This window comes from Lepidochelys kempii, chromosome 4, assembly GCF_965140265.1.
Source record: "Lepidochelys kempii isolate rLepKem1 chromosome 4, rLepKem1.hap2, whole genome shotgun sequence".
Lineage (NCBI taxonomy): Eukaryota > Metazoa > Chordata > Testudines > Cheloniidae > Lepidochelys > Lepidochelys kempii.
In genome coordinates, this window is record NC_133259.1 from 126,071,248 (window position 1) to 126,092,153 (window position 20,906).

The window sequence follows — 20,906 nt, forward strand, 5'->3', positions numbered from 1 at the left end:
AACTTTTCTTTTTGGGTTGAACATAGCTGAGCTTGGCTGTACCATGCTGGGCCAAGCCTAGCTGAGTCAGACCAGGTAGCATCGAGCCCACCTGGGACCCGTGAGGGCGCCAGAGCTTGCTTAGATTAACCAGCTCCAAACCCAATGACCATTGCTCTCTTGATTTCCCCCTCCACCCCCAACAGAGGCATTTATCCTGCCTGCCTTGGGTTAAAAAACACCAGTTCTGAGACCCTGGGAAATAAGCTTTTTAATAGGCGTGGATTTCAGGATTACGATGGCTAAATGAGGAGATGCATAAATCCCACATATTGAACTGTCTTCCCTTCACCTTATTTCCTGTGAACAATCCCTATCTCTGTGGTCAGTTGCCATTATATGTTATCTGTCTTATATAGAAGTCCAGCCATTCTCTGTGCAGAATTTTCATGTTCAGGCCTTTATGTGGATGCTAAGGAGTGTGACCTCATTGTTGTTTGCTGTATGTGTTTAAAGTCCCATGCACACCTAAATAAGTAGGAAAAACAGTAAGGTCGTTTTTCACATACAAAAAGTTGGGCCATTTCCGGCGCGGGTCCAGGTTTTCTCGCCCTCCACCCCCCCCCACGCGGATTCGCTCTCCTGCTGGTGATGGCCCATCTGGGGTGGCGGCTCTCCGCGCGGTGTGCATGGCAGTCCGGTTGGGCCATTTCCTGCACGGGTCCGGGTTCTCTCGCCCCCCCACCCCCCTCCCAGAAACCACACACACAAACGTGTGTGTGGTTTTTGGGAGGGGGTGGGAGAGCCTGGATTTGTGCAGGAAATGGCCCAACTTGATTGTCATGCACATTGTGTGGAGAGTTGTCACTTTGGATGGGCTATCACCAGCAGGAGAGTGAATTTGTGTGGGGGGGTGGAGGGCGAGAAAACCTGGATTTGTGCTGGAAATGGCCCAACTTGATGATCACTTTAGATAAGCTATTACCAGCAGGACAGTGGGGTGGGAGGAGGTATTGTTTCATATTCTCTGTGTGTATATAAAGTCTGCTGCAGTTTCCACGGTATGCATCCGATGAAGTGAGCTGTAGCTCACGAAAGCTCATGCTCAAATAAATTGGTTAGTCTCTAAGGTGCCACAAGTACTCCTTTTCTTTCTCTGGACTTGTCTCTTAGGGAAAGAAGAGAATTCCCCTTGACCAAAAATACCCCAGTAATAAACTTTGAACACTGAGTTAATTTGGTCTGTGCTGGCACCAATATGAGTTTAAATTATGCGCTTCTCGCCTCATTTCTAGCCAGTGTCCCTCTGTAACTGTGCACTTTAGTCCATTTGTAAATATAACTAAATTTGGAAGTATCATTTAGTGACTCTATTTAAGGGTTAGGAAAAAAAGAATAACATTACTTAGAGCCATACATAACATTTTTGTTTAGGTAATTTTACATGCTCTGAATGCCTTATCTTTCAGTCACTACCCACTTCAGCTCACAGTTTGATATGTTTGGGATTTTACTGATATGTGCTATTGAAAAATTGGCCAAACATTAGTTCCTTTACAGAATAAAATGTGTGTGTATGTGTATATATCTATATTATAGTCACATAATAATGATTGTATTTAGAGAGGGGAAAAGATGCATTAGATCATCTTATCTATGCTCCTGCTAGATCAAATTTTGGACTGCACAGAGGATATATTCGGTATTCTGCTTGATTATATTAGCTAACTTTACCAAGGACACCATAGAGTTAAATGATGCTTCTAAAAAACACCTGGTCAAGTGCATGGGTCTATTATTATTCTTTGTTTTCTGAAGAGGATAATTTTATGTATTTTGACTTTTCAAGGGCTGTTCACAAGTCCTAACCTCTGATTTTAGGTATTTGGTGTTTGGTTAAATTGAAGAGAGATACTGATATTTTTTAATGTTACTATTACTCACGGTGAATCCATGATGCAACACCTTTTCATCCAGTTTCATCCAGACCTTTTACTTTCTTTAACTTTTGCTACAGCTAAGGGGTAATTACGTAGTTTTAAAGCTCCAAGCTGCTGTTTTTAAAACTACTCTATCTGCTTTAGAATATTTTTCTCCATAGCCACATTTTTTTATTTGTGTGAAATTATAAGTTTTAAATGCATGCACTATGTGGTCAAGTAGTGAATAAACATAATCTTCAATGCATATACTTCAAAAGCAGCATGGAGCAGATCCTCAGCTTGTGTAAATTGCTAGTTTGTATGTAAGTATCAGACTCAAAACAGAGCCTTCAATTATAAGAATATAATCCTTTTGCTCACTAACTATAAATCAATAAAGTATTACAGAAGACCCACTTACCTTTTTGTCAATGTCCTGGTCAGCAAGGACACAAGGGGAAGCACATAAAAGATTAATATCGTAAGGGAACCAGGCAGAGCAAAGATACATCGTAAAACATTATAGTACACTTATCAACAACAGCTAGATTTGAAAAAGCTGTCAGTTATGTAAAAAGCAGAAGCTCAAAATCTGGAGCATGGTATGGCTAAACGACCATCCTTTCCCAATATCACTCAACTCCAGAAAATATTCCTTCAATAGACTAAATCCCCATCCAGTGACCAGGAACAAATCATCGTACATAAACAAATCCTCCAGCACAGAAGGAAATAAGGAACAAAAATAGCAATACATCATTTCACAAGAAGTACAGATTCCAAGCCAGCAATGGCTTCCAAAGCAGGAGTCATTTTAAACAGAGAATCAAAAGTTTTTAAAAAGAGAGAATATTCGGATCATTGTTTCTGAACAGAGTTGCAAGAAAAATGCCAGCAAAACATACAGGACACACAAATCAACATTTCTAAAGGATGGGTCCTGAATCAGAAAGCATACTGTAGTCCAAAAGAAGAGAGACGTTTCATAGAAACATTGTCTGGTACAGACTTCAGTTCATTCAGCAATTGGTTCCATAGCATCGTCAAGCACGTCTTTCTTTAAGTCTCAAAATCTTCTAGCCTCCTTGTCATTCGTGGCGTATGGATATGTGTTGTACTTCTGGATTGCTCCAACTCTCATTAATATCAGTGGAAAGACTTCCACAGCCTTCATTTTGGCTGGAGAAATTACAGTGTTACTTGCACCCTGGTCCTTGAAATCCAGATTTAGCTTTTTAAGATGCTTCACTGCTTTGAGAAGAGAAGGAATAGTGTCTTCTAACAAAAAGACCATTACCATCTCCTTGACAATGTTCCTTGTAGGTTACAAAGTATGGTCTCGTGCTTAGATTAAGAGACATGGAATCAGGACTACAGGTGTCAATTTGCATCTGCAAATCAAACTGCTGAACATCTCAGTGCATGCAATTTGGGATGTAAATAATTGCACCAGAAATTTTACACCCACGTTTCATTACAGGCAGAAAATTGTGCTGGCAATATCAGAAGCTAGATTGAGAGCTAGCTTAAAAATCGGGACCAAATGGTCTACAATTTAATGCTAAGAACTAGTTCTGATCAGGCTTATGATGATGATTTCAGTTACTGGAAGCAATTAAATTGCCTAATTACCTTAGTAAATGATGTGTAGTACAATCCTCTAATCAACAATGGCTAAAACAACTGCATCTATATAAAGAAGATGTATGCTGGCTTATTCAGTTACGGCCTGATCCAACTCCTATTGAAACCAACTTTCCATTCATTTCAATGGGAATTAGATCAGGCCCTGAACTCCACAGTATATAGTAGATGGTATCTCAGTGTTTAGAATCTGATGTTAGGCTACTATGCTGTAATTTAAATCATTAATGCATTAAACTGGTTTATCTTTAACTGTGGGATTGTGTTATGACATCTGCATGCGAGATATTATCCTTAGTTTCTAAGAGTGGTAGTATTATAACTAGGAGACTGGTTTGTTATGGTAAAGGATACAAAAAGTCAGTTGGGAAAAAATGGCAAAAATTATAACTGTACAGTCAATCTCCCCCAACTCTACAATTCACAAGATGTCCCTCGGAACCATGTAACACAACACTAGCCCTAACAACTGAATAGAGTTTTGGAGTAAAATTTTCACAACCACCTAGGCTCTTATGTGCTTTTGGGAGTGCTTAAATCCCATTTTCAAAACAGACTTAGGCACTTAAGAGCCCAAGTCACATTATAACACAATGGGACTGAAACTCCTAAATGCCTGTCTCTATTGAAAATGGGACTTTTGAAAATTGAACCCTGAATCTGAGAATAGGACAACTGTATAACTGCATTGTCAGACTGGTTGCAGATCAAGACTAGATTTGCAACGACTGTGGTACTGCCAGAGACTGATCTATGTCACTGTTCCATATTCAAAGACTCATAAACTCATAGATATTAAGGTCAGAAGGGACCATTATGATCATCTAGCCTGGCCTCCTGCACAATGCAGGCCACAGAATCTCACCCACCCACTCCTGCAATAAACCTCTCACCTATGTCTGAGCTATAGAAGTCCTCAAATCATGGTTTAAAGACTTCAAGGTGCAGAGAATCCTCCAGCAAGTGACCCGTGCCCCATGCTACAGAGGAAGGCGAAAAAACCCCAAGGCCTCTTCCAATCTGCCCTGGAGGAAAATTCCTTCCCGACCCCAAATATGGCGATCAACTGAACCCTGAGCATATCTGCAAGATTCACCAGCCAGATACCCAGGAAAGAATTCTCTGTAGTAACTCAGATCCCACCCCATCTAATATTCCATCCCAGGCCATTGGGCCTATTTACCATGAATAGTTAAAGATCAATTAATTGCCAATACTCTACAGGAATGGATGATTAGATCAAAATTTTCACTCTTGGTTGTCTAAAGCTGTGCATCTAAATAAAGGTGCCTGGAATTTCAGAGGTGCATGGGAGTTGCAAGTGCTCAGCATCTTGGAAAATCAATCCACTTTGACAGTATCTGGATGCCTACATATAGCTTTAGCTCCATAACTATTTATTAATTTAACATTTTTTAATATTTGGGCCATGATCCATTCCATTTATTAAAATGATAAATGCTGGACATGGCTGGCATTCTGTATCCTAAAGGTCACCATTTTGACTGAGTGAATTTAACCTGCCTGCACTCAGCATAATGAAGAGACCCAGCAGCTGATGGAAACATGTGATCACACATTTGAATACCACGTCTAGCACGTTCAATACACAAATAAACTTTGTATTTAATTACACAGTCTCTTTGTGGGTTGGGTGTCATCAGGCACCATCTCCAAAACGCCACTTGTGAGTTCATTTAAAAAAAAATTATTTATTCAAGCACTATGGGGTGAAGTCCTCAAAATAAGCATGCTGGTTCAACATCTGTTGTCTCTTTAAAAAGTTTTAAACAAAAGCCTCTTTCACAAAAGAAACCCCTTTCAGATAGTTGCCGGTCCCAGGAAGTAATGCTTGAAAGGCTGCTCAATCCAGCCTTATCTTGGGTTTGGCTGATGTACACTCAGCCTAAAAACACTTGGCTAAATGGTGGGAGGACACAATAGTTGACAAGTATGCACCAAGAATTAGGTTGGTAAAAGGCAGTAATGGAAATAGGAGTAATAAAATTAAACAGAGGAAAATGTAGCTGAATACTGGGAACATTTACTTAATGATAATATAAACAATATATTCCTTCTGCTTGAGCCATTTAAAAGTAGACTATACAAAGTCCTAGACAGTATATTGGAATAAATCACAGAACTCACAACCCTGAGTTTAGCAGGCCAATGCTCAAACCACTGAGATACTTTTGTAGCAAGGGTGAGATGGACTACAGGACCTACGTGACCTTCCTGGGAGTGGAAAAACTAAATGAAAGTATCTGTGGTACTGGCATGATGGCTCTCTGTAGAGATCCCCTTGGAGTGAGGGGTTATCAGCCTTGTGACCATTTCCCCCATGCTATGCAGTTTACCAGTATCTATAGGACTGTCCTAATGACTACCTCAGGGCACTGGTTTGTAGGCCTTCCATCCCAAGGTGGTGCTGTGATGACCACATCCCCTGCGTCTGAGAACCAGGAGCAGGGGAGAGGATTTTTTTAGGAATTAGTATTGCTTTTAGCATCATTAATTCCTGCATGGATTTTTGGGGAGAAGGGGAGGAGAGCATCCATGGGAATCTTGAGAAGTGCCTGTTGTGTACAGCAGCTGCTCCCCAGTTCCACTCACGGTAGTTTTTCAGGGGTGGTCACAAGTCCTAGGGTGGAGAGAGAATACCAGACTGGTTCTGTTCCTTACCATCTGCAGATTTAGAACATTTTGTGAGTTAATCCCTCTCCATTGTTCAGGCTTCCTAGGGTTCCACTCAAGCCAAAGTATTGGTTTTTAAGGTTCCTTTTGCCAGAGGAGGGAGGATGGATCAGTGGTCAGGGTGCTAGCCTGGTACTTGGGATTCCCAGCTCTGCCACTGACTCTGCATGTGACCTTTGAGCAAATGATCAACAAACAGCTTTTTAAAGGTATCTTGGCATCTAAAGATGCAGCTAGACCCCTAATGCCTGAAAATTCCACTGGGTGCCTAGATGCATCTTTAGGTGCCTTGTTACATCTTAAAAATCTGGCCTTTCGTCTCTTTCTTCCTTTGTCCCCATTTGGCAATGGGGTAACTTATCTACCTCACAGGAGTATTATAAGTACACTCCAAGATTGTGAGTTGCTCAGATACAATGGTAATGGGGACTGTATAAGCACATAGGACAGGATAGCTAAGTGCTGATCGATGACTGCACATGCGAGGGAGGGATCTCTTCCTTCTTTTACGTCTGTTGGTGCCTGTGAACTGTGCACCCCTGAACTCCAGGGCTTTTCCTGAGCTGATATAATGTGCAACTTCTATTGCTAGGAACCACTTCCTTTCAGATAAACACAGCCCACTGATCGGTGCCACTGATTTAGGGACTGACCCAGAGCCCATGGAAAGACTCTCAAAGATTTGAGTGGGCATTGGATGGCAGCCTTACTAAGAAAGGGGAAAATAATCATGCGCCAATCTCCCCCTCCTAAGAACTACTTCATTCAGCTAATCCGTCCAGAGGGCATGCTGGATTTAAAGGAATGACTGAAGAAGTGACCTGTCTTTCAGTAGCGCTGCTAATTAAAATCATCTGGGTTAGGTGTAAGGCAGTAGTCCTGATCAGGCTTCAATTTTATGTGAAGAACAACTTTCTTTTTGTATTTGAAGAGCTAATTTATGGCTTCTGTTTAATAAGGCTGAAGTCTGTTTGGAGAGTAAATCATGATCTAATATTTATAGCAGTTTTGTGATTCATGGAGTTCTGTTTTTTTGGATTAATTTGACAATATATTTTCCTATTTAAATACAAAAGTTGACGTTAACAAGAAAAAAGTGCCGATGACAGGCAAAATTAAAAAATATGAGACGGTAAGCTGTCTTGTGGAAAATAGCTAAATATCTTAACCAGAACTAGAGAACTCAATCCCATTTAACAGAACGAAGGGAAAGATCCAGGCTGAATAGGGATTAGCTACTAAAGTCATGATGTTTTTGTTTTGCTCTTTAAGTTTAGTTCCAAAAGAAATGGCATTTTTTTCCAAGGCTGTAGCTCAGTTGTTTAACTGTGTGTGTTATGTGGCAATGATAAAAGTGAGCAAAGTCTTGCATGGCTAGGTTCTGTGCCTCTACCCCTGCAACTCTTCTTGTTGTTACCTTTCTTTCATAGAATCATAGAATCATAGAATATCAGGGTTGGAAGGGACCTCAGGAGGTCATCTAGTCCAAACCCCTGCTCAAAAGCAGGACCCATCCCCAATTAAATCATCCCAGCCAGGGCTTTGTCAAGCCTGACCTTAAAAACTTCTAAGGAAGGAGATTCCACCACCTCCCTAGGCAACGCATTCCAGTGTTTCACCACCCTCCTAGTGAAAAAGTTTTTCCTAATATCCAACCTAAACCTCCCCCACTGCAACTTGAGACCATTACTCCTTGTCCTGTCATAGATTCATAGATATTTAGGTCAGAAGGGACCATTATGATCATTATGGTCCTCTTCCACCACTGAGAATAGTCTAGAACCATCCTCTCTGGAACCACCTCTCAGGTAGTTGAAAGCAGCTATCAAATCCCCCCTCATTCTTCTCTTCCGCAGACTAAACAATCCCAGTTCCCTCAGCCTCTCCTCATAAGTCATGTGTTCCAGACCCCTAATCATTTTTGTTGCCCTTCGCTGGACTCTTTCCAATTTATCCACATCCTTCTTGTAGTGTGGGGCCCAAAACTGGACACAGTACTCCAGATGAGGCCTCACCAATGTCGAATAGAGGGGGACGATCACGTCCCTCGATCTGCTCGCTATGCCCCTACTTATACATCCCAAAAAGCCATTGGCCTTCTTGGTAACAAGGGCACACTGCTGACTCATATCCAGCTTCTCGTCCACTCTCACCCCTAGGTCCTTTTCCGCAGAACTGCTGCCTAGCCATTCGGTCCCTAGTCTGTAGCTGTGCATTGGGTTCTTCCGTCCTAAGTGCAGGACCCTGCACTTATCCTTATTGAACCTCATCAGATTTCTTTTGGCCCAATCCTCCAATTTGTCTAGGTCCCTCTGTATCCTATCCCTGCCCTCCAGCATATCTACCACTCCTCCCAGTTTAGTATCATCCGCAAATTTGCTGAGAGTGCAATCCACACCATCCTCCAGATCATTTATGAAGATATTGAACAAAACCGGCCCCAGGACCGACCCCTGGGGCACTCCACTTGACACCGGCTGCCAACTAGACATGGAGCCATTGATCACTACCCGTTGAGCCCGACAATCTAGCCAACTTTCTACCCACCTTATAGTGCATTCATCCAGCCCGTACTTCTTTAACTTGCTGACAAGTTTGATTATTGTTGTGCTGAATTATTGATTCGTGCACCGGATATGTATTCAGGATTTTCAAAAAGAGGTTAGTGCACTTATGCATTATTTTCCTTTTCCTGTATTTTAAGTACAAATACCTCTTAGAAGTGTTTATTAATGAACTTCGAGGGCCAAATCCCAGAGTTCCTACTCATTCCTTTCTCAGGCACAAGTAATGTTAAAATTTTGGGATAGAACTTCTATAATGTTTGCACCTGACTCTGCAATCATTATTCACTTGAGATGGGTCAGTACCTTGAATCTTATTAAATCTATCAGTTTTCAGGGAGGTCTGGATTTGAACCCCTGGTTCATTTCCCCACTGCCCCCGCCGAAAAAACCAACAACCTGTCCCTATTATTTTGGTTCCATCACACGCTCAGAACCAGAAAAATAGCCTCCTCCCCAAAAGGCTAAAATAGTGCCAAAACATCTGATCTCACATGATTTCTGTCACTTTGAGCCAAATTTTTACAAGTACAGTTTGAAAGATTTCAGTGCAATTGAATGGAAGCCTGAGCCCTACACCTGGTTCATTCTTGGCCTCTAACTTTGAATTCTAGCCTGAAATTTAATCCAATCTAGATCTGAAAAAATGGAAAAGATTTTCAATGTGCTTAACTGACTTGGGATCACAGGTTTCCAAAGGGACCTTCATTGTCACTGGTACTCTTACGTGCTTTTGAAAAGCCCTCCCATTGTCTCTTCAGCTCATCTTTTTTGAGCAGTGTTTGTTGTAGCTGTGTTGGTCCCATGATATGAAAGAGACAAGGTGAGTGGGATAATCTTTTATTAGGGTGGTGAAAGAGACAAGCTTTTGACCTCCACAAAGCTTTTCTTCAGGTCCGGGAAAGCTAATCAGTGTCACAGCTAAATACAAGGTGGAACAGATTGTTAAGTAACACATTTTGCAAGAAACCATTCAAAATAAATATGACAACCTCTTTATGGGTTTCCTTGAGGAATAATTTCTGGAAAAATGCAATACAAAACTAGTGATATACCTGAGATACAGTGACATTTTCATCCTCTAGACAGCCAACTTAAGTACCCTCACAGATTGTTAAGAGTAACAAGAAGAGTTTCTTCAGGTATGTGAGCGACAAGAAGAAAGTCAAGGAAAGTGTGGGCCCCTTACTGAATGAGGGAGGCAACCTAGTGACAGAGGATGTGGAAAAAGCTAATGTACTCAATGCTTTTTTTGCCTCTGTCTTCACGAACAAGGTCAGCTCCCAGACTACTGCACTGGGCAGCACAGCATGGGGAGGAGGTGACCAGCCCTCTGTGGAGAAAGAAGTGGTTCGGGACTATTTAGAAAAGCTGGATGTGCACAAGTCCATGGGGCCGGATGCGTTGCATCCGAGAGTGCTAAAGGAGTTGGCGGATGTGATTGCAGAGCCATTGGCCGTTATCTTTGAAAACTCATGGCGATCGGGGGAAGTCCCGGACGCCTGGAAAAGTGCCCATCTTTAAAAAAGGAAAGAAGGAGGATCCTGGGAACTACAGGCCAGTCAACCTCACCTCAGTCCCTGGAAAAATCATGGAGCAGGTCCTCAAGGAATCAATTCTGAAGCACTTAGAGGAGAGGAAAATGATCAGGAAGAGTCAGCATGGATTCACCAAGGGCAAGTCATGCCTGACTAATCTAATTGCCTTCTATGATGAGATAACTGGTTCTGTGGATGAAGGGAAAGCAGCGGATGTGTTGTTCCTTGACTTTAGCAAAGCTTTTGACACTGTGTCCCACAGTATTCTTGCCAGCAAGTTAAAGAAGTATGGGCTGGATGAATGGACTATAAGGTGGATAGAAAGCTGGCTAGATTGTCGGGTTCAACGGGTAGTGATCAATGGCTCCATGTCTAGTTGGCAGCTGGTATCAAGTGGAGTGCCCCAAGGGTCGGTCCTGGGGCCGGTTTTGTTCAATATCTTCATAAATGATCTGGAGGATGGTGTGGATTGCACCCTCAGCAAGTTTGCAGATGACACTAAACTGGGAAGAGAGATAGATACGCTGGAGGGTAGGGATAGGTTACAGAGGGCCCTAGACAAATTGGAGGATTGGGCCAAAAGAAATCTGATGAGGTTCAACAAGGACAAGTGCAGAGTCTTGCACTTAGGACGGAAGAATCCAATGCACTGCTACAGACTAGGGACCGAATGGCTAGGCAGCAGTTCTGCAGAAAAGGATCTAGGGGTTAAAGTGGACGAGAAGCTGGATATGAGTCAACAGTGTGCAATTGTTGCCAAGAAGGCCAATGGCATTTTGGGCTGTATAAGATGGGGCATTGCCAGCAAATCGAGGGACGTGATCGTTCCCCTCTATTCGACACTGATGAGGCCTCATCTGGAGTACTGTGTCCAGTTTTGGGCCCCATACTACAAGAAGGATGTGGATAAATTGGAAAGAGTCCAGCGTAGGGCAACAAAAATGTTTAGGGGACTGGAACACATGACTTATGAGGAGAGGCTGAGGGAACTGGGATTGTTTAGTCTGCGAAAGAGAAGAATGAGGGGGGATTTGATAGCTGCTTTCAACTACCTGAAAGGGGGTTCCAAAGAGGATGGCTCTAGTCTGTTCTCAGTGGTAGCAGATGAGAGAACAAGGAGTAATGGTCTCAAATTGCAGTGGGGGAGATTTAGGTTGGATATTAAGAAAAACTTTTTCACTAGGAGGGTGGTGAAACACTGGAATGCATTACCTAGGGAGGTGGTGGAATCTCCTTCCTTAGAATTTTTTAAGGTCAGGCTTGACAAAGCCCTGGCTGGGATGATTTAATTGGGGATGGGTCCTGCTTTGAGCAGGGGGTTGGACTAGATGACCTCCTGAGGTCCCTTCCAACCCTGATATTCTATGATTCTATGATTTCCGTCATAACTTCAACAACTACCACCCATCCATCAAACTCTGAAACACTCCATGAAGCATCAACTTCCAGGATACCATGATCAGCTTCAACAATATAACCCTACAGACTACCATATACAAAAAACCCATGGATCACTACACCTACCTTCATAAATCCTGTAACCACCTCCAAAACACCAAGAATGATGATATCTACAGCCCGGCACTCAGATACCACAGAATATGCTCTGAAGAGAAAATCTAGGATATATACCTTAACACATTTAAAACTGCCTTTCACCAAACAGGACACTCCACCAGAGAAGTAGATTGCATCATGGATGGACCATTGAAATACCCTGAGAGAACTTGCTTCAATACAGGGGAAAAAACCCACTGACAGCATACCCCTAGTTGTCACCTACCACCCCATACAGGAACCCCTAAATGGAGTATCAAACAATTCCAACCCATACTTGAAGGGGACCACATCCTGAAAGAAATCTTTCCTTAACCCCCCTCTTCTGGCCTTCAAACAAGCCCTACAGACCAGAACACACCCACTCAACACAGCACCAGACCCTGCCATAACAGCTGCAAAACCTGCAGCAATATCTCCACTACTATGATGATCAATATGTGTCTCAACACACCTTTCAGGATCCATGGATCTTACCCATGCCTGTTGTAACACATGGTGTACCTCATCCAGTACATCAAATGCGCCACCAACAACCATATGGGTGAAGCTAAACCATGACTATGCTCTTGCATGAACTCACACAGAAAAATGATAACAGACAAGCACCATATCATCCATGGGCAAACACTTTTCACAAAACCATCACTCCATATCGGACCTATCAGTCCTCATCTTCAAAGGAAACCTGCACAACACCTCCAAAGGATGAGCTTGGGAAATTAAATTCATAAGTCTGCTAGATCCCAAACATCATGAACTCAGTAAAGACACTGGTTTTATGTCTCATGACAACAATCTGTAACACACTAACTCTCCTTTGTCCTATGACTGCAGAGATGTTAACTGTCCACTTCATTTTGAATGGCTTCTTGCAGACTGTGTTAACTCAGTCTGTTCAACCTTGTATTTAGCTGTGACACTCTGGTTACCTTTCCCAGACCTGAGGAAGAGCTCTGTGGAGCTCAGAAGCTTGTCTCTTTCACCAACAGAAGCTGATCCAATAAAATACATTGCTTCCCATTTATTTCAGTGGGACATTTGTTTGAGTTGAGATGGGAAAATTTGCAGATGATACAAAAAGATAGTTAAGTCCCAAGCAGACTGCGAAGAGATCCAAATAGATCTCACAAAACTGGGTGACTGGGCAACAAAATGGCAGATGAAATTCAATGTTGATAAATGCAAAGTAATGCACATCGGAAAACATAATCCGAACTATAAATATAAAATGATGGGGTCTAAATTAGCTGTTACTATGCAAAAAAGAGATCTTTGAGTGATTGTGAATTGTTCTCTGAAAACATCCACTCAATGTGCAGCAGCAATCAAAAAAGCAAACAGAATGTTGGGAATCATTAGGAAAGGGACCGATAATAAGACAGAAAATATCATGTTGCCTCTATATAAATCCATGGTATGCCCACATCTTGAATACTGCGTGCAGATCTGGTCACCCCATCTCAAAAAAGATATATTGGAATTGAAAAATATTCAGAAAAGGGCAACAAAAATGTTTACGGGTATGGAGGGGCTTCCATATGAGGAGAAATTAATAAGATTGGGACTTTTCAGCTTGGAAAAGAGACAACTAAGGTGGGGTATGATTGAGGTCTATAAAATCATGAGTGGTGTGGAGAAAGTAAATAAGTAAGTGTTATTTAGTCCTTTTCATAACACAAGAACTAGAGGTCACCCAATGAAATTAATAGGCAGCAGGTTTAAAACAAACAAAAGGAAGTATTTTTTCACACAACGCAGAGTCAGTCTGTGGAACTCCTTCCCAGAGGATGTTGAAGGCCAAGAATATAACAGGATTCAAAAAAGAACTAGGTAAGTTCATGGAGAATAGGTCCATCAGTGGCTATTTGCCAAGAGGGGTAGGGATGGTGTCCCTAGCCTCTGTTTGCCAGAAGCTGGGAATGGGCGACACAGATTGGATCACTTTAAGATTACCTGTTCTGTTCATTCCCTCTGGGGCAGATGGCATTGGCCACTGTTGGAAGATAGGATGCTGACCTAGATGGACCTTTGGTCTGACCCAGTATGGCCGTTCTCATGTTCTTATGAGTTAGGACTAGGCCCTGTCACTTTATTTGCAAACAGACTTCCAGCTGACTATCACTGCAAGATATCAATATTTAGCTGTATCATTTGTCAGTCCAGAGAAAGTAAATATCTCATTGGAACGATATTCCTGTGAGAGAAGGTTTCACAACTGCTTATCTGAATGCATGGAAAGATAAATGCCAAGGTTCAAATTTTCCCTCAAGAGAGTCTCTGTTCTTCAGAAAAAGTCAAAACACAAGGGGCAGACTCAACAGATTTTATAAAATATGACATAAACTACAAAGAATTTCAGCAGTGGCTCTCTATAGACAGATTTATTGAAGATGTAGGAATTGAGGATTAAACTTTTTGTTGGCTAGTGTAAGTCAACCTGATTACTGTGTCCAGCTGGAAGAGGGACTTGTAGTAAGGTCCATCAAGAACATTAATCTACTTAAATGGTGCAATGCAGTCCACATCTGATAGTAGATGGGCAGCAGTGAATGCAAACAGAGATTGTGACTTCATTAAAAGAACAAGATGCATCAAGAAAAAGGTACTGCGGGTGTCAAATCCATCCTGTAGGAAACTACGTAAAGAGAACAAAGTAAATAGAAGGCTATCACATTCTGGGGAGCAATCCAGACCAGTGAGTGGTTATGTCCACCTGCCCTATAACTTTGGGTGCCTCACAATGCTTTCCTGCTGTAGTTTCCAACCTGGGCCCCTCACAGACAGCAAGCAGGTCACCCCCTGAGTGGCTAAGTTTTCAAAATCAAGGCCTATGTGGAGAGGGAGTCTATCTTCAAGTTGCAGTGGGGGAGGTTTAGATTGGATATTAGGAAAAACTTTTTCACTAAGAGGGTGGTGAAACACTGGAATGCGTTACCTAGGGAGGTGGTAGAATCTCCTTCCTTAGAGGTTTTTAAGGTCAGGCTTGACAAAGCCCTGGCTGGGATGATTTAACTGGGAATTGGTCCTGCTTCGAGCAGGGGGTTGGACTAGATGACCTTCAGGGGTCCCTTCCAACCCTGATATTCTATGATTCTATGATCTTCATCAAGGGGTAATAAATTTTACTCATGAATGCGCAGAGTAGTAAAGGGGTGAAAGAAGCTCAGATTTTGAGCCTTTTGAATTTCATTGTGAATTCTTCACATTGGCATAGTAAGAATGATTTAGATCATCCCCTCCTACAACAAAACCCATCATCGTGTCAGGGGCTGGGGTTTACCACATTGTGGAAAATGCCACAGACTCTGTCCCCAAATCTTGTAGATCCCAAGGTGGCCAGGGTCATCCAGATGGTAGGTCTGTGTATCCACACCATTTCTGGCCTCCACCTTCTCTTGCAGAAGTCAGTTGCTACAAGGGACTCTCCTTGGCTGCTGCTGCTTCAGGATGCAGATGGGGTGAGGAGAGGGGTGTAGTCCCGTGGAAATAATACAGCCTGAAGCCATATTATCTTTTCTGATTCAGTTCCACAGGGGCAGTAGAAGGGATAATGTGTGTGCTCCCCTACCCCTGCCCATAGCCTGGGCACCAGAGGGTCGGGAAGCGAAGGTGCTGTGGATCTGACTGAGCCCTCTTCCTGTGTGGGAGAGGGGAAATCCATGTGTGTAGAGTGCTCCACATCTGTGCATCTCTGAAGGATAATCTGGGCCAATTATAATGAGTAATTTATGTCTTCAAAACGCTTTGTAGATACTAATAATTCATAATATCTTGTTCTTATTTGGCACTTTTCATCAGTAAAGACCAAAGCACTTTTCAGAGGAGGTCAGTATAATTATCTCCATTTTACAGATGGAGAAACTGAGACATGGGCAGCTTAAATGCTTGATTCTGCAACTTGCTGAGCACCAATTTCCATTTTCTTCACTAGGAGCTGAGGGCTTCAGCACCTCACAGGGTTGGGCCCAATTACTTACCTGAAGTTTAAAAGCAAGTCCCAGGCAGCTGCAGGATTATAAACAGGGTTTCCTGGTTTTCAGTCCTGTGCTCATCCCACTAGACCATATTGGCCCTCTGAAGTGCCAGACATGTGGAAGGAAGGGAGGGATTATGACCCTTGGTGTGTATAGAGTAACAAATAAAACTCTCGGGTCCTTTCAAACTTATCCTATGTTCAGGAAAATAAATGATACTGAAGGAACTGGAAAGTGTATTATTTTACATTGCCCTCTTAGGTTCCATACCAAACCTGAGGATGATAAAGCATCTACTACTACTGAATGATAACAAAAGGGAACATCATCTAAACACATAGTAAAATAAGCTGAATAAGCTTATTTAGACTCTGATACTTTTATAAACCCTTTGCCACCTTGTTTAGCTTGAGTAATTAATCACATGAACAAATTCTTTTAAATGCCAAAGTCAAGTTACTACAAATACTGGATTTAAAATCTCAAATATTGGTGTCTAGTCTTTCACACCTCCCTAGCAGTTACCTATCTTAAATGGAAATATGTCAATATTTTAAGTTAAAAACTGCAGGTTATTAAACTTCTGGAAAATGGTTGTCAATTGCTTCCTGCAGTAGATGAGTATACATAGATGAAGCTAAACTACACTTAAAATAAAATGGAGGCAGTGTTTTGAGATTTCTTATGATTCCCAAATATTTGTTAAAAAAAAAATCTAAGTTTTACTTGGTAGTTCCACAGAAGGATTCTGCTTTGCTCGCCCAGAGGTCTCTCCCTGGAAATCTTTCGTGTTGCTTACTTGGGGCAGGGGGGTCCCTTTAGGGTCCCACATTACCCCATGCAGGGATAACCCATGCAAAGGGCTAAAAAGGCCATGAGTTAGCACTCACAGATTTCCATTCTAATTCTTCTGCTGTCTTGTGAGTCTTTGTCTGACTACATGAGAGCATTTTGATGTTTCCAGCACCATTCTAACCTTCTATAAACCTGTGACATACTATGTCTATACACACCTGCTTGCAGCTGTTCACAAGTGTTGTGGGTTGCTTTTGCTCTGAGCAAGGCCAAGCATTGTTTTCCTGCCCACTCTCACTGTATTAATGCAGTGTAGACAAGAAATGCAGGTGCTGGAGCTACAGCAGTGCAGTTGACTTAGCCAGTGCTATCCCACGAAGCTGCTGTCCCTTGCTGAGTGACAGCACCTCCCAACACAGCCAAGCCCTGGTTCTATGCAAGCCTGTGAGCAGTTGAAATAGAACTCAGATGGCCTTGACTTTGACTTGCACTCTCCCTGATCTTAACCAAACCACTTAGTCCTGTTACAAAGTATAGTCCTATTACAAATAAAATGGTATTTATATTTTTCCCTTGACTTTGAGAATGTAAAATTATTTTTCTAATACAAATGTTGGAACTGGGGCTCTCCACTACTCATTTTGGTTTTTTAACCATACACTAACTGGAGCTCATGGAGCTGCAGGACTCAATCTCTTCTCTCTGGAATCAGACCACTTCCATCTCAGCAACCTTTATGAAGACAAGAAAAGAGAAGAAAACTCTTACTTCAGCAAAAGCAGTCAAAACTACAGAAGAGGAAAAAGTAAAGCAAAACAACTAAGCAACAAAATAAAGGATAATTAAAAGCAAATCACCTGTAATAAAAAAAAAAAACAAGCTCCCGACCTCCTTGAGTATTGCCTATTACCAATCATTGTTAGGCTTTTCAGTTACTCGTAGTGCAAATCATGGAGTTCACTTGAGTACGCTGAAGATCTGCCCTCAGAAGAAAGTGAAGACGGGCAGCTATGAGGCAGAAATTCTTACAAAGTTTCCTATGCAGCCTATTTTCTGACATAAATGGGGCACAGTCCTTGTCAGCCCACTAGCCTGCAACAACTGGAACACAAAGGATCATAAAACAATCACAGCACAGTAAAATAAAAAAGGTGAATCGGAAGAGAGGGCATTTGTAAGATAGATTTGTATTTTTGTAACTTTTGACTCAGCTTTGTTATGGACCATCTAAGCGCCAGTTGATAAAAGGAGTTTGTTTTCTTAAATGCTTTTAGATATCATCTAAGTTGATACCGTGGGGCTTGATTCTTCAGTCTCTCCTGTTCCCTTTATTATGCTCAGAAGTGTAAATGGGAAAACTGGCCTTTGGGATAAGTCCCCAGACTAGAGTGGTGCCCTGAGAATGACTAGCACATTTATTCATATATGTGCTAACATAGCCTAACGTTTGTGTCTAAAAACTATCTTTGCTATCTCCTTATTCCTGCACCTAGCACATCTGAGCAGAAAGAGAAAATTGTGGCCCTATATGTCCACCTACCTAGATATCCCCAGTCAACATAGTATCCCATTACCTGCCAAGTATTTAAAAATGGACGTCATTTGCTTGCTTACTTGCTTCTTTCTGTCACAATCTTTAGGAGAAATAGTTTTATTATTGAATAGTGTTGTTTATGCATATTCTCAATGTGGTGAGGTTCACTTGCTTATCTCTTGTAGGAGTCCGTTCCAAAGGACTGGTCTAGTCCCTGTGAAAGTTCTGTTTCTGTTTATGACGTTTCTTTTAGTGGCCAGTAGTTTCATGGTTCCACTGGAATGTAGCTGTCCTTTGAGAGGAGAGCCGATATCTCAGGTAGCTGGGGTAAAATCTATGAAGGACCTTGAATATCGAGACTTTGATCCAGGCCTCTATATTCAATGATGAGCTGGTGTAGAGTGAAGTACCAAGGTGGTGCTTACCATAACTTGTGTTGCTAAACATATGGGAGGTTGCCTTTTTAAAAAAAAAAACACTTGGAGCTTTTTGTGGGTTAGAGTTGCAATAACCAAGCCTGGAGCTGATGTCACAAATGTGTGGATCTCTGTGGATGGGTCTGTGACTGATATAATAAGTGAGATCTTCAGTCCAGTCTCAGACAGAAGTCTGTTTTTTGCTACTGTCCCTATTTGGGATTGCAGTAGCATTGAGGAGTCCCAAAAGGACCTCAAGGCTATACATCAATTTATCAGTCTGAGGATAGGTACCCTAAAAACTAGGGGGTGATACAAATGAGGAAAATTATTTTGAAGGCTTTCTTCTTACTAGCATTCCCTCAGTGTTGTCTGGGTTCAGCTTTAGCCAGATATTATTAGTCCAGGCTAATCACTGAGAAATCTGGGAGATGGTGCTGTTTTCATATGATGTAAAAGAGAGCTATACGTCTACTGCTGGTACTTCAATCCCATCTCATGTTGTCTCACTACCTCTCCCAATGGCTTAATCCACATGTTGATTAATACAGGGTAGCTCAGTGATTCTCAGATCTCAAAAGAGCCACAGTAGTGTGAATTTGTTTCATTTACTATCAATCTATATACATTCTCACAGCAAAATAACTATCCAGGTATTATTTTATCAACTACAGTTGGTTAATAACATAGTAAAAGCATCCTGATTGGTTAATAACTTAGACTGGTTAATAATTAAATCACATGGTGTTTTAATATCCTGTTCTGCAAAGAGCCACAGAAGACACATTAAAGGTACACTTGTGGCTCTCAAGCCTCTCTTGGAGTATCGCTGGGGTAGAGGATTGAGACTGGAGGGATTCTGCTGATGAGGTTCTCTGATGGTCTGAAAGGAAGGATTGGAACCATTTCAGGACATCTCCTACACTTCTGCAGCCTTTGGGGGTGGAGTATGTTATACATTCCAGCAGAATACTGGAATTTGTATTCTGCAATAATCCATCCTTTGATGTTATGGAATCTTTCATCCAATATCTCACAGTAGGGTATGTTACCCTTTTAAAGGGCAATGTGGCACTCTTCCCAGCTGTTTTTTTAATGCTCTATTGTATTGAGAGACATTCTGTTCCTCTGACACCCATGTCCATTATACAATACTTTTATACAATACAATTAATATAAATTGAGATTTTTCAGAAGTGCCTAAAGAAGTTAGGCACCCAATTCTCATTTATTTATTTTTTCATTAGGAGATGTACACTTAACTTGGTCAGGCACTTTATTGAAATCCTACCCCTGGAGTTTGATGGTTAACTACACAGAAACATTTCTGTAAACTATGATTATTACAAAGATAAGATGGATTAACTGTATTGTGTTATCCCTGTGACATCTATGCAGTTGAATCATAACAATAATTATACTTTTAATGTAGAATTTTACATCTGAAGTGAAGGACAAGCATCATTACTTCCATTTTTGTAGGGTTACATATTAATCTCTGCATCTGTCAAAGTCTGGAAGAGTTTCAGAAATATTTTCTCAGTTTCCCCATTGAAAGGTAAAACAAACAATGAAAGTTCATATATCATAAAGAGCAGCAAAGAGCAGGACCTGGTTGGCTGAGGGCAGTTAGTAATGGGATACATTATGTAGCTTTTTATCTTTAGGGCCAGATTCTGGTGTCATTTACTCCACTGCCAAGGTATAGTAACTAGGTGTGATTACTCTGTCTTTACACTGGACTAAATGACATCAGAATTTGTCCCCAAAGTTGTTTGTTTGAATTCATTGCTGCTCAATATTGTTTCAAGATCATTATCAAATGATATCTATTTTCTAACCTATGGGGAATGAGTTGATGACCTCTGTTTAGTTCCTTGTAGAGAGGTGCTCTCAACATAATGAGCACTGTTGATCTCAACAGAGAGTTCAAGGTTTGAATAGGCATAGAAAGCAAAGTCCTCACCTCTCATGTACTGATCCTACCAGAACAGGATTGAGATACACTGGGACAGGCAATTGCACGTCCATTCAGAGTAAAACTGTTGGAGTGAGTGAGTTTACTCGGGCACCTTAGAGACTAACAAATTTATTTGGGTATAAGCTTTCATGGGCTAAAACCCACTTCATCAGATGCATGGATTGGAAAATACAGTAGAAAGCTTATGCCCAAATAAATTTGTTAGTCTTATGCTGTGTATTTATACCTCTCTACTGTGTTTTTCACTCCATGCATCTGATGAAGTGGGTTTTAGCCCACGAAAGCTTATGCCTAAATAAATTGGT

The 20,906-nt window shown here is 41.5% G+C and overlaps 1 protein-coding gene across 15 annotated transcripts in view; it reads left to right on the plus strand.

The window, feature by feature from the left end:
- SPON2 (spondin 2) overlaps nucleotides 1–20,906 on the plus strand; it is a 122,184-nt gene that overhangs the window by 9,424 nt on the left and 91,854 nt on the right. The window lies entirely within an intron of this gene.